This window comes from Sminthopsis crassicaudata, chromosome 6 (assembly GCF_048593235.1).
Source record: "Sminthopsis crassicaudata isolate SCR6 chromosome 6, ASM4859323v1, whole genome shotgun sequence".
Taxonomy (NCBI): domain Eukaryota; kingdom Metazoa; phylum Chordata; class Mammalia; order Dasyuromorphia; family Dasyuridae; genus Sminthopsis; species Sminthopsis crassicaudata.
Genome location: NC_133622.1, coordinates 192,811,977 through 192,824,097, shown reverse-complemented (window position 1 = coordinate 192,824,097; position 12,121 = coordinate 192,811,977). Strand labels below are relative to the sequence as shown.

At 35.4% G+C, this 12,121-nt stretch overlaps 1 protein-coding gene across 2 annotated transcripts in view; it reads right to left on the bottom strand.

Moving 5' to 3' along the window:
- The window catches only part of ATRN (attractin), a 239,148-nt gene that overhangs the window by 59,985 nt on the left and 167,042 nt on the right, over nucleotides 1-12,121 (bottom strand). The gene's annotated exons all lie outside the window — the stretch shown is intronic.

Genomic DNA, 12,121 nt, shown 5'->3' with positions numbered 1-12,121 from the left:
TAATTTTATGCCATGTTTATTTGTAGGAACATTACATATCCTTACTTGATTGTAAACTCGGTCACAGATAGGACGAGTTTTCTACAACTTTGTGTACTTGCCACAATGCCCTATGTGTAGCAAGCTTTTAATTGATAGTCATTGAATTGAAATGAATAGGGCACATGAGAAATTTGTAAGATAGTAGCAACAGGAATAGAAAAGGGAATGATGGAAAAGAGACTGAACAGAGAATGAATGATCAGGAACTGGCAGTTGATACAGTGGATGAGGTAGAAAGGTAGGATTCCTTCCTCCCTTCCTTATTATTTCCACATTAGTCATATTGTAAAAGAAGAAACAGTTTGCAAAAGATAACAAAAAATAAAGAAAATGAAAGTATATGCTTTGATTTACATTCAGACTCCATCATGTTCCATCATGAATTTTTTGGAATTGCCTTGAATCATTGTATTGCTGAGAAGAGCCAAGTCAACCATAATTGATGATATAGTTGCAGAATTTTCTCTTAATTCTACTCACTTCACTAGCCTCAATTCATATTAAGTCTTTCAAGGTTTTTCTGAAATGTTTGCTCATCATTTTTTAATAGCACAACACATTCATGTACCACAACTTATTCAGTCATTCCTCACTAAATGGACATCTCAATTTCCTTTTTTTGCTACCATAAAAAGAACTGTTGTAACTATTCCTCCCCCCCCTTATATGATATCTTTGGATACAGACCTAATGTAGTGGTATTGCTGGATCAAAGGGTATGCATAATTTGATGGCAATTTGGGCAGTTCCAAATTTCTCTACAGAATGGTTGGATCAGTTCCCAATTCCACCAACTAATACATTAAGTATCTCAATTTTCACACATCTCCTCTCAAAGGAGATATCACAGTAATGTCTGTTATATTAATCTATCATATTAATCAATCTGATAGGTATAAGATAATACCTTAGAGTTGTTTTAATTTTCATTTTTCTAATTAATAGGGAATTTAGGGCATCTTTTCAAATGGCCATAAGAAGGATAGGTTTTAGGGAAAGATTATGAGTTTGATTTTGGACGTCTTTCCCTTTCTCCTTTACAATATTCTTATAACTTTACACACACACACACACACACACACACACACACACACACACACACACACACACACACACACACACACTTTTAAAACATGTTTCCCAGCATCACAGAATACTTCAAATTCTGATGTTTCTGTTTGTGGCACTGAGAGGCTGGTGAAGGTTGTATTTTTTGGGGGGAGGGGCACGTGAAGATTGATAATAGTGTATTTTTTAGGTTCACTTTGTCTTTTGAAAAGTTAAAAATGGATCAAATAATTATTGACACAGAATTTCAAAAGGACTACTGATCCTATAACTACTGGAAATGTTAACAGCTAATAACACTGGGTCTTATGTCACAGCAAATGTATATCTAACTAGTGCACTCAAATTATACGTAGTGGAAACCTAAAATCTAATAGAACAGAAAGGTGAAAGATCATTAAAAAGCAGAATATAATATAAAACAGGAAAAATCATTAGTCTTTCTGTAAATTTTTAATAAAAGCTGTCAGAGAAGACAGAAAAAGAAATTCCACTCAAAATAACTAAAAAATACACCAAAAATCTGGGAGTCAAATTATAAGGACCTACATAAACTACAATTATAACTTTTTCACAAAATAATTGAAAATAAATAATTGCAGATATAATCTTTTGTTCATCCTTGGACTAAGCTAATATAATAAAAAAGATATTGCCAAAGTAAACTTACAGATTTAGTGCCTTATCAAATTATCAAGGAATGTGCAGAAAAAGCATTTGACAAAATCCAACATCCATTCCTACTAAAAACTCTTGAGAGTATAGGAATAAATGGACTATTCCTTAGAATAATCAGGAGCATATATTTAAGACCGTCAGTAAGCATAATATGCAATAGAAATAAACTGCAACCTTTCCCAGTAAGATCAGGAGTGAAACAAGGTTGCCCACTATCACCATTACTATTCAATATAGTACTAGAAACGCTAGCTCGGCAATAAGAGCCGAGAAAGAGATTCAAGGAATTAGAGTAGGAAATGAGGAAATCAAACTATCACTCTTTGCAGATGACATGATGGTATACTTAGAGAACCCCAAAGACTCTGCTAAAAAGCTATTAGAAATAATTCAAAATTTCAGCAAAGTGGCAGGATACAAAATAAATCCACAGAAATCCTCAGCATTTTTATATATCACTAACAAAATGCAACAGCAAGAGATACAAAGAGAAATTCCATTCCAAACAAATGTTGAGAGTATAAAGTATTTGGGAATCCATCTACCAAAGAAAAGTCAGGAATTATATGAGAAAAATTACAAAACACTTGCCACAAAAATAAAGTCAGATTTAAATAATTGGAAAGACATTCAATGCTCTTGGATAGGCCGAGCGAATATAATAAAGATGACAATACTCCCCAAACTAATCTATTTATTTAGTGCTATACCAATCAGACTCCCAAGAAACTATTTCAATGACCTAGAAAAAATAACAACAAAATTCATATGGAAGAATAAAAGGTCGAGAATTGCAAGGGAACTAATGAAAAAAAACTCAGAGGAAGGTGGTCTAAATGTACCTGATCTAAAGCTATATTATATAGCAGCAGTCACCAAAACCATTTGGTATTGGCTAAGAAATAGACCGGTAGATCAGTGGAACAGATTAGATACAAAGGACAAAAAAGGGTACATCTATAGCAATCTAATCTTTGACAAACCCAAAGATACCAACATTAGGGACAAAAATTCATTATTTGGAAAAAACTGTTGGGAAAACTGGAAATTAATATGGCAGAAATTAGATATGGATCCACACTTAACACCATATACCAAGATAAGATCAAAATGGGTCCATGATTTAGGCATAAAGAGTGAGATAATAAATAGATTAGAGGAACAGAGGATAGTCTACCTCTCAGACTTGTGGAGGAGGAAGGAATTTATGACCACAGGAGAACTAGAGATCATTATTGATCACAAAATAGAAGATTTTGATTACATCAAACTAAAAAGTTTCTGTACAAACAAAACTAATGCAAACAAGATTAGAAGGGAAGTAACAAATTGGGAAAATATTTTTAAAAGCAAAAGTTCTGACAAAGGTCTCATTTCCAAAATATATAGAGAACTGACCCTAATTTATAAGAAACCGAACCATTCTCCAATTGATAAATGGTCAAAGGATATGAACAGACAATTCTCAGATGAAGAAATTGAAACTATATCCACTCATATGAAAGAGTGTTCCAAATCACTACTGATCAGGAAATGCAAATTAAGACAACTCTGAGATACCACTACACACCTGTCAGATTGGCTAAGATGACAGGAACAAATAATGATGAATGTTGGAGGGGATGTGGGAAAACTGGGACACTAATACATTGCTGATGGAGTTGTGAAAGAATCCAGCCATTCTGAGAGAGAGCAATTTGGAACTATGCCCAAAAAGTTATCGGGCTGTGCATACCCTTTGACCCAGCAGTACTACTACTGGGCTTATATCCCAAAGAAATACTAAAGAGTGGAAAGGGACCTGTATGTGCCAAAATGTTTGTGGCAGCTCTTTTTGTTGTAGCTAGAAACTGGAAGATGAATGGATGTCCATCAGTTGGAGAATGGTTGGGTAAATTATGGTATATGAAGGTTATGGAATATTATTGCTCTGTAAGAAATGACCAGCAGGAGGAATACAGAGAGGCTTGGAGAGACTTACATCAACTGATGCTGAGTGAAATGAGCAGAACCAGAAGATCACTGTACACTTCAACAACAATACTGTATGAGGATATATTCTGATGGAAGTGGAAATCTTCAACATAAAGAAGAGCCAACTCACTTCCAGTTGATCAACGATGGACAGAGGTAGCTACACCCAGAGAAGAAACACTGGGAAGTAAATGTAAATTGTTAGCACTAATATCTGTCTGCCCAGGTTACATGTACCTTCGGAATCTAATGCTTATTGTGCAACAAGAAAATGGTATTTACACACATGTATTGTATCTAGGTTATATTGTAACACATGTAAAATGTATGGGATTGCCTGTCATTGGGAGGAGGGAGTAGAGGGAGGGAGGGGATAATTTGGAAAAATGAATACAAGGGATAATATTATAAAAATATATATATAAAAAAAAGAAGTAAAAAAAATTATCAAGGAATGATTTTATAGAACTAGACAAAATAATTTAAAAATGCATACATAGGAATAAAAGATCAAGAACACTAACTGAAATGATGGGAAAAAAAAAAAAAAGGAAGGTAAGAAAGAAGGCAACCTTATGCCTAGTCTCAAACTATATGACAATGCAATATTACACAAACTATAACATAATGGCTTAAAAATAACAAAGCTGATAAATGGAAAAGGCTAGATAAGACAGAACTAGAAATAAGCAAACATGGTAGCCACGTGATCAATAAATTCAAATCACCAACTACGAGACTGAGGGTTTCCTAAGTTAATGATTCTTAAAGTGTGGTCTGAGGACCTCTGGAATCCCTAAGACCCATTCAGAGGATCCATGAAGACAAAACCATTTTCATAATAATATTCAGATATTTTAGATATCCTTATAGAATAGATATGAGGAGAATTCTTAACTAAACAGTATAAATGTGATTATGTAAGTTAAAATATATACCTTTAATTACATAAAATTGAAAATGTTTGCACAAACATATCAAAGTACCTAGAATAAGTGAAATTATTAACCGAAAGAAATCTCTATAAGAGTATCTATGGGATGGTAGGAGTCAGTGAGAAGCAACAGTGATGTAAAAGAAAAAGAAAAATAATTACTCTAACACTAATCTAACAGAAACCCCACAGCTAATACATCAACCACCACTTTTCTCAGACCCTAGTAAAGGCATTCCAAAATAGTCCAGGAAATGAAGTACCATTTTGAGGAAAAGCCTGCTTCCATCTTGGCCCCTTCCAGCCACAGGAAGGGGGACAAATGTTCAGAAGAAGCCTTTTCACCCTATCATCACAAACACTAATTGCCACTAAACTACTATTAGACAAGTCCAAGTGCCTCAATTATAATAGCATCCCCTATATAGAGCTTTCCCCAAGACCACTAGCCTTTCTTTTAGTGTAGCTTATCTCAGCCATCTTCCAGAAGAGCAAACCCAGTGGAGAAGGGACCCACAATCTTTACCACTAACCAATGATCACCAATGGGACAGACTTGCCAGCTTAGCTGAAATAATAAGACATTGGGAGTCAAGAGGGCAGAGTTAAGGCAGGAACTCACCTAAACTCTTCCCTAAATTGCTCCAAATTCCTTTAAATAATAACTCTAAGCAAATTTTAGAGTACCAGAATACCCAAAAAGATGAAATAGAACATTTTGCATCTAAAGGCAACTTAGAAGGTCAGAAGAAAAGATCTATAACATCCAGGTGGGAGTCCAGCTAGCAGTCCCTAAACTGGGACCCCATCCTGGCCCCAGAATCAGTGAGCAGCAATGCTAGAGGCTTCCAGACCTCTCAGCCCAGAGACACCAAAGAGGAGTTGGAAAGTCCACAGAGAAGGTCTGTGAAAGCAGGTTGGGTGCCCAGTATGAAATCCCAAGGCAAGCTGCACCAGCACAGCTCCAGCCCCAGTCCCAGCATCAGCAAGGCAGGATCTCTGAATTAGTAGCAATGGTGGAGGCTTCTGGACCTCTTGGCTTGGGGACACCAGGGAGGATTGGGGAGGTCAGTAGAGAGAGTCTGTGGAATGGGGTGAGAGTCCGGAGTGCAGTCGCAGCACAGGCCATGTCAGCACAGCCCCAGCCCTGGCCTCCAGAGTCATCAAAGCAGGACAGTTGCTTTAGCACACTAGATCTTTCAGCTACAATGGGGTGAGGATACTCCTAAAAGTTCCAGGGCATAAAAGTGTGCTTGGGGTTAGATCCCTGGAATGATCGCTGAAAACAGCTACACAAAACCCCTAAAGTTTGGGACAGGGCACCCTCTACCATGGAAACAGAATCCTACTTTAACAAAGAGCTAAAAGCCCAAGTAATAGGTTAGGAAAATGAACAGACCAACAGAAAAAGTTTTTGACCATTGAAGGTTATTATGGTGACAAGATCAAAACACACACTTAACATGATAACAAAATCAAAGTTCCTATACCCAAATCCTCCAAGAAAAATAAGAATTGGACTCAGGCCACAGAAGAGCTCAAAAGGGAATTTTAAAATCAAGTAACAGAGATAAAAGAAAAATTAGGAAAATAATTGAGATTGGTGCAAGAGGAAATACAAAAAACCAGTGAGGAGAAGAATGCCTTAAAAAACAAGCAAAATTGGTTGATTGGGAAAGAAAGGAGGTACAAAAGCTCACTGAAGAAAACAATTTCTTAAAAATTAAGCAAATGAAAGCTAATGATTTTTTGAGAAATCAAAATACAATAAAATAAAATTAAAAAATAGAAAAAAAAACAGAAAAAATGTGAAATATCTCATTGGAAAAACAACTGACCTGGAAATTATATCTAGGAGAGATAATTAAAAAATTATTGGTCTACCTGAAGATAATGCTCAAAAAAAGTTCTTTCAAGAAATTATCAAGAAAAACTGTCCTGGGGCCGCTAGGTGGCGCAGTGGATAGAGCACCAGCCTTGAATTCAGGAGGACCCGAGTTCAAATCTGGTCTCAGACACTTAACACTTCCTAGCTGTGTGACCCTGGGCAAGTCACTTAACCCCAGCCTCAGAAAAAAGGGAAAAAAAAAAAAAAAAAAGAAAAACTGTCCTGATATTATTATTCCCCCCCCCTCCCCCGGGCTGGGGTTAAGTGACTTGCCCAGGGTCACACAGCTGGGAAGCTGTCCTGACATTATAAAGTAGAAAATGAAAGAATTAAATAGTAAGACATCTTGAGAGAAAGAGGCAGAAGCATACATCAGGTAAGTCAAACCACCTCCTTTGGAATTTTTCTTCAGGACTTCATATAGTGTATAATCTTGAACATCCTACGAGCCTTAATATATCATTATATTCTATGCCACATGGGTTGAATTGTACAGGCACATCCTCTGGATAAAAACCTTGGGGTGTGAGTCATTATGATATGTGGAAGTTAAGGAAGACTTTAGGGAGTACTAATGCCTTTATTACAACTTGCAGATATCCTAGAATTGTAATGATTATCCATATACCCCCTGGCTAGCAGTGTTTGGACATGGTCTTAATTGTACCAAAGATCGACACCTACTAAGACTTATATTAGTATTGCCTTGTATCATTAAAATTGTAATACAACTCATAAAGGGTATGGTAACACATTTGAAAAGTACTATGATTCCCCTAAGTGGTCCCCGCTAAACAAGAAAAGGGAGTTGTTACAGTCAGGGGCAGATCTCAAGGGCAGAGTATAAGAGGAACTCGGAGGCTTATTCTGCCTGAGCCTGATAACTGGGCATAAAGGTATTGAGTATACCTCATAATGAGGAAAAGCCTCCTAGCTCTTGAGGATCATGCTCAAACTCATGCACTCTCGGTCATGTGACCAGGGGATTATAAAAAGGAGGTTGCAGAAGGTGGAGGAAGGGGAACTCCAGGAGAACTCCAAGGGAACTCAAGGGAACTCAAGGGAACTCAAGGGAACTCAAGGGAACTCAAGGGAACTCGAGGGTAACTCCAGAAGGGAAGGAAGAACGCTGGAGGGAAAGCTAGAGGGTACATTAGGGAACACTATGTAAAGAGTTAGAATGTAAAGAGTTGCCACATACTTGAGTGACTCAGGTGCTCTGTGGTGGAACCTCTAAAGAGGTAGCTCTCTGACTGAGATAATCAGAGCCAAGACTCCGAAGACCTGGTGAAGGTGAGAAACCAGTTGACCCCTGCTGAGGTTAAACAGCTGGGAGGTAATGCATTAGACTGTCAGCTACTTGAGATCAGGGCCTGTCTTTTGACCTTCTTTGCATTCCTAGTGCTAAATACAATGTCTGGCACATGTTGAGTGGTTAATAAATATTTAATGACTCACTTGTTTGTAATGTCACAGATCTGGACTATGAAATTTCCAGTTCAAAGGTACAAAAGATAAATGACCTTTTAAGTTCAATTCTACTCTAGGTCTTCAAGACAAAAGACAAAAGATCTTCTAAGCACAGAAATCATGTCTGTTAAGCTGCCAATACATTATTGCTACTGCTCAATACATTAATAGCCATAATAATAATAATCACAATCAAATAGCATGTTCAAATTTTTGTTACCAAAGGAAAACTTTTAAAGTTGACTTGGTCTTTTGGTTAAATCTCACCTCACCTAGATTCTCTGAAAAATTTCTCTAAGTTAACAACCACTCTGAATTAATGTTATACAAATATGCACAATGGCGTTCATTAATTTTCAAACTTAGCTTTGATTTCTTCATTTAACTGACTCATCAATTTTAGCATCATATTCCATCACAACTATAATTCTCCATGAAGCCATCTGCTTTAAAAAAAATTGAATGATATGATTCGGAGGGAGGTTTTCCATCCAAAATGTTATTTTAAAACCTAATAGGCATTCTTGCTACCACATAAATTTCAACTGGCTAGGAGATGCCAAGATTTAAAATGAAAACACACCTTAATGTGAAACCTAAAATTCATATTTTCCACAGTTCAAATTTTAAAATATTTTAGTTTTAGCTAGCAAACTTCCTGAGAGTCCTTAAAAATATCCTTCCTTCTTCAGGCCCTCAAACACATTCATGTTGGTGAGCTGTTTCAAGTTATCTTGAATTTGGCAGCCAGGAATACTAAAATCAACAAAGTTTTAGCCTGCTAGCTACTTGGCTAATATGTTTGTTAAATGAGTTCAAGCACTCAGTGACCAGTGTCTTCAAAAGAAAAAAGGATGACTTTCCAGATAAGACAAAAAAGACAGGACAGGGGAGGCAAAGTATCAAGTTATTATTAATTAGTATTATTAAATGTTGCTTTACTCACCACTTGCTACAGATATAAAGATGCCGGACAACATTGTCAGTATTCCCAAGGAGTTTCAATCAAATATCTATGCATATATATATATATATATATATATATATATATATATATATATACACACACACACACACAAATAAGTATGACACAAGAATGTGTATATATATATATATATATACACATAAATAAGTATGACACAAGAATGTGTATATATATATATATATATACACACAAATAAGTATGACACAAGAATATGTATATATATATATATATATATATATATATATATATATATATATATATATATATATATATATACACACACAAAAATAAGTATGACACAAGAATGTGGAAAAATCAAAGGAAAGTTCCAGATTGTTAAAATCTTAGGAGGAATTAAATACTCTATCAGGGATGGCTCTGTGAAAAATGAGGTACCGAGAAAGATCCTGAAGGCAAAGGATTTCAAGAGGCATGAATGAAGAGGGACCATAATCTAGAATTAGAATTTAGCCATCACAAAAGCAGGGTGGAAGGAAAAGAGTATGATGACATTAAGGAACAGCAGTAGGATAGTTTAGTTTAGTCAGATTAAAGCCCTTGAGGGGGATTAGAATAAAATACAAGTAGGGAGTTTAGTTGAAAGCCAGATTTGGTGTGGAGGTGAAGGGATCTTACATGTTAGACTAAGTATATATTTTATTCTTTGGAAAATATGTATCTACTTAAAGGGATTCTGAACAGGGAAGTAACATAGGAACATTAACACTGTAAAGGGTAGGATTTGTTACAAAGCTATTATAACATTCCAAGGAAAAGGTGATAAATGCCTGAATTAATATAGAGGCTATCTATGTACAAATAACTTTAAAACAAAGAATATTATAAGAACAAAGAAGAAATCCAAATAAAGTATTAAGAACAATTCAATGAGGTGGATTATTTACAGTTGAGATATTTCTCCTCTCCAATTTTACCACTCTAATTTTTTTCCCTATGAACATATATGCAACATAATGAACATATATTAAGAAATTAAAATATGCAAAGGAAAAAAAAAAAGAGGAAGTGAGGTGATTCAGCCTCTAAATCATTTGCTATTACATCATCTCCCTTTTGAAGTGTCTATATAGACACTTAGGCTGAGAATTAGAAACCAACTAGAATCTTGGGATTTGAGAATCTTGTTTCTTCTTACAATCATATGAAAAAGGCAGAATCTAAGTAGCTAATATGAGGCAGAGTTAGCTAGCCTTCTACACTGCTCAGATATAATGAAGAATAGTGCCAAATTAAGCCACCAGAATGAAATTTTATTCACAGATAATCAAATTAATTCTTTAGACAAATGATAATGTAGTAGGGTCTAAGCACATGTGAAAAAAAAATTTGGTCAACAGGAAGGACTGTAACTCTAGTTATAAAAGATATGAGGCAGAAATGCATGAAATAAATATTTTTGACACAATTCTATGACTCCCAATATTTTAAAGTATCATTAACTCAAAGGGCCATAGTCCTACTATTTGTACAGCAGAGTTAAGATGATAGAATATTCCAGTACAGAATTCAAAGAAGCCTGGGTTGCACAAAAGAGAATCACATACTATTGTTTTGGATACCCCACTGCTCATAAATAGGACAGTTGTATTAATCCAGGTTCAAACTCAACCTTTCATTCACAGCTAGTATCTTGGGAGAGAGTTTTCCAATATGTATGCAAATTGCATGGAGTGCTAAGGCAGAAAGGATCAAATTAAAGTTGAAATCTTGAATAAGTCTAATAACAACGTTAGGTTTCTAAGTCAACTCTTTCTTTGTCTCATGGGAAAGCAGACAAAATATGAAGAAAATGGAGCAAGTTCCATAGTACCCTAGTCTACTTGTTGACATCTTAGTAAGAAGATTCAGTTCTTGGCATATTGGGGTTTTTCCCAGAAGAAACATTTTTTTTTTTCTTTTCCCTTAAATCCACACATGCTGCCCAGAAAGCTATTAGGCTTCCTGGAATTTTTATTGAGAATTTCAGATATTCCAGCAATAATTTTTAAACACCACAAACCCTGCTAACAACCCTTCTTGCCAAACCCTTTCCAAACTCAAGACTTGTCTTCAGATGAAGCCTTTCCAGATGAGTTTTTATGTTTTTCTGGAAAATCAAGATTTAGTCTAATTTATATTCAAATATTCCTTTCTCTTTGAATTTTAAGTTTGTTTGTTTTTTTTTCCCAGAGCAAAGGCCATAACTACCTATTTGTACACAAAACCATGACCACATTGTGACAACATTAATCAAAAAGAATAAATAAATCTAAAGGCATATTAGTTTAGCACCTACATGCCTTTAGCATAGAAGTCTGGAGAATCATTTTTCTAATGGGATGATCTTTTACTAGGTACGAGTGCTCCCTCTTCCAGTTACCTCAGAAATGAGCAAACCAAGGTCATCTAGATCTGTCAATGTAAATCTCTTCCTTTTCCTGGGCCTGTTTTGTTCTAGGTGACTAGATCAAAGCTTCTTAAGCTATGGGTTGTGACCCATCTTGTAACTGAATAGGGGAATCATGAAATTATGATTTTTTTGTCAGTAAATGTTTGATTTGTATACCTATTTTCTATTATTTATATCTGAAGTTGGATAAAAATTTCTCAGGTGAAAAGGATTTGTGAGTAGAAAAAATTTAAGAAGCCTCAGCCAAGATCATCTATCATGTTTTTTTTCAATTCTAAAACCCACAGTCTTAGGATCATGGTTCAAGTCATAACTACTGTTTAGTTGTAACTCTGACCATTGAGCAAAAGAGAAACCAAATGACTCCCAAAGAAATCAAAATGATGTCCTGAACACTGGAAGTCCTAGATTCTAATTACAGTGGAAAGTATACCAAGTTTGGAGTCAGAAAACTAGGAGAGAATCTCAGCTCTCTGGTCTTTGAATTACCTTTTCAAGGTCTCAGTTTTCACATCTGTAAACAGGTGGGGTTTGGACCACAGTTAAAAAGTTCTTAAATATTTTTGTGCCTTTTTTCTCTTTGGCTATCCCAGAATAATGTTTGTAAATGCATAAGATATATTTGATTTCAAAGGAAACTAATTGTAGTGAAATAAAAATATAATTTCCCCA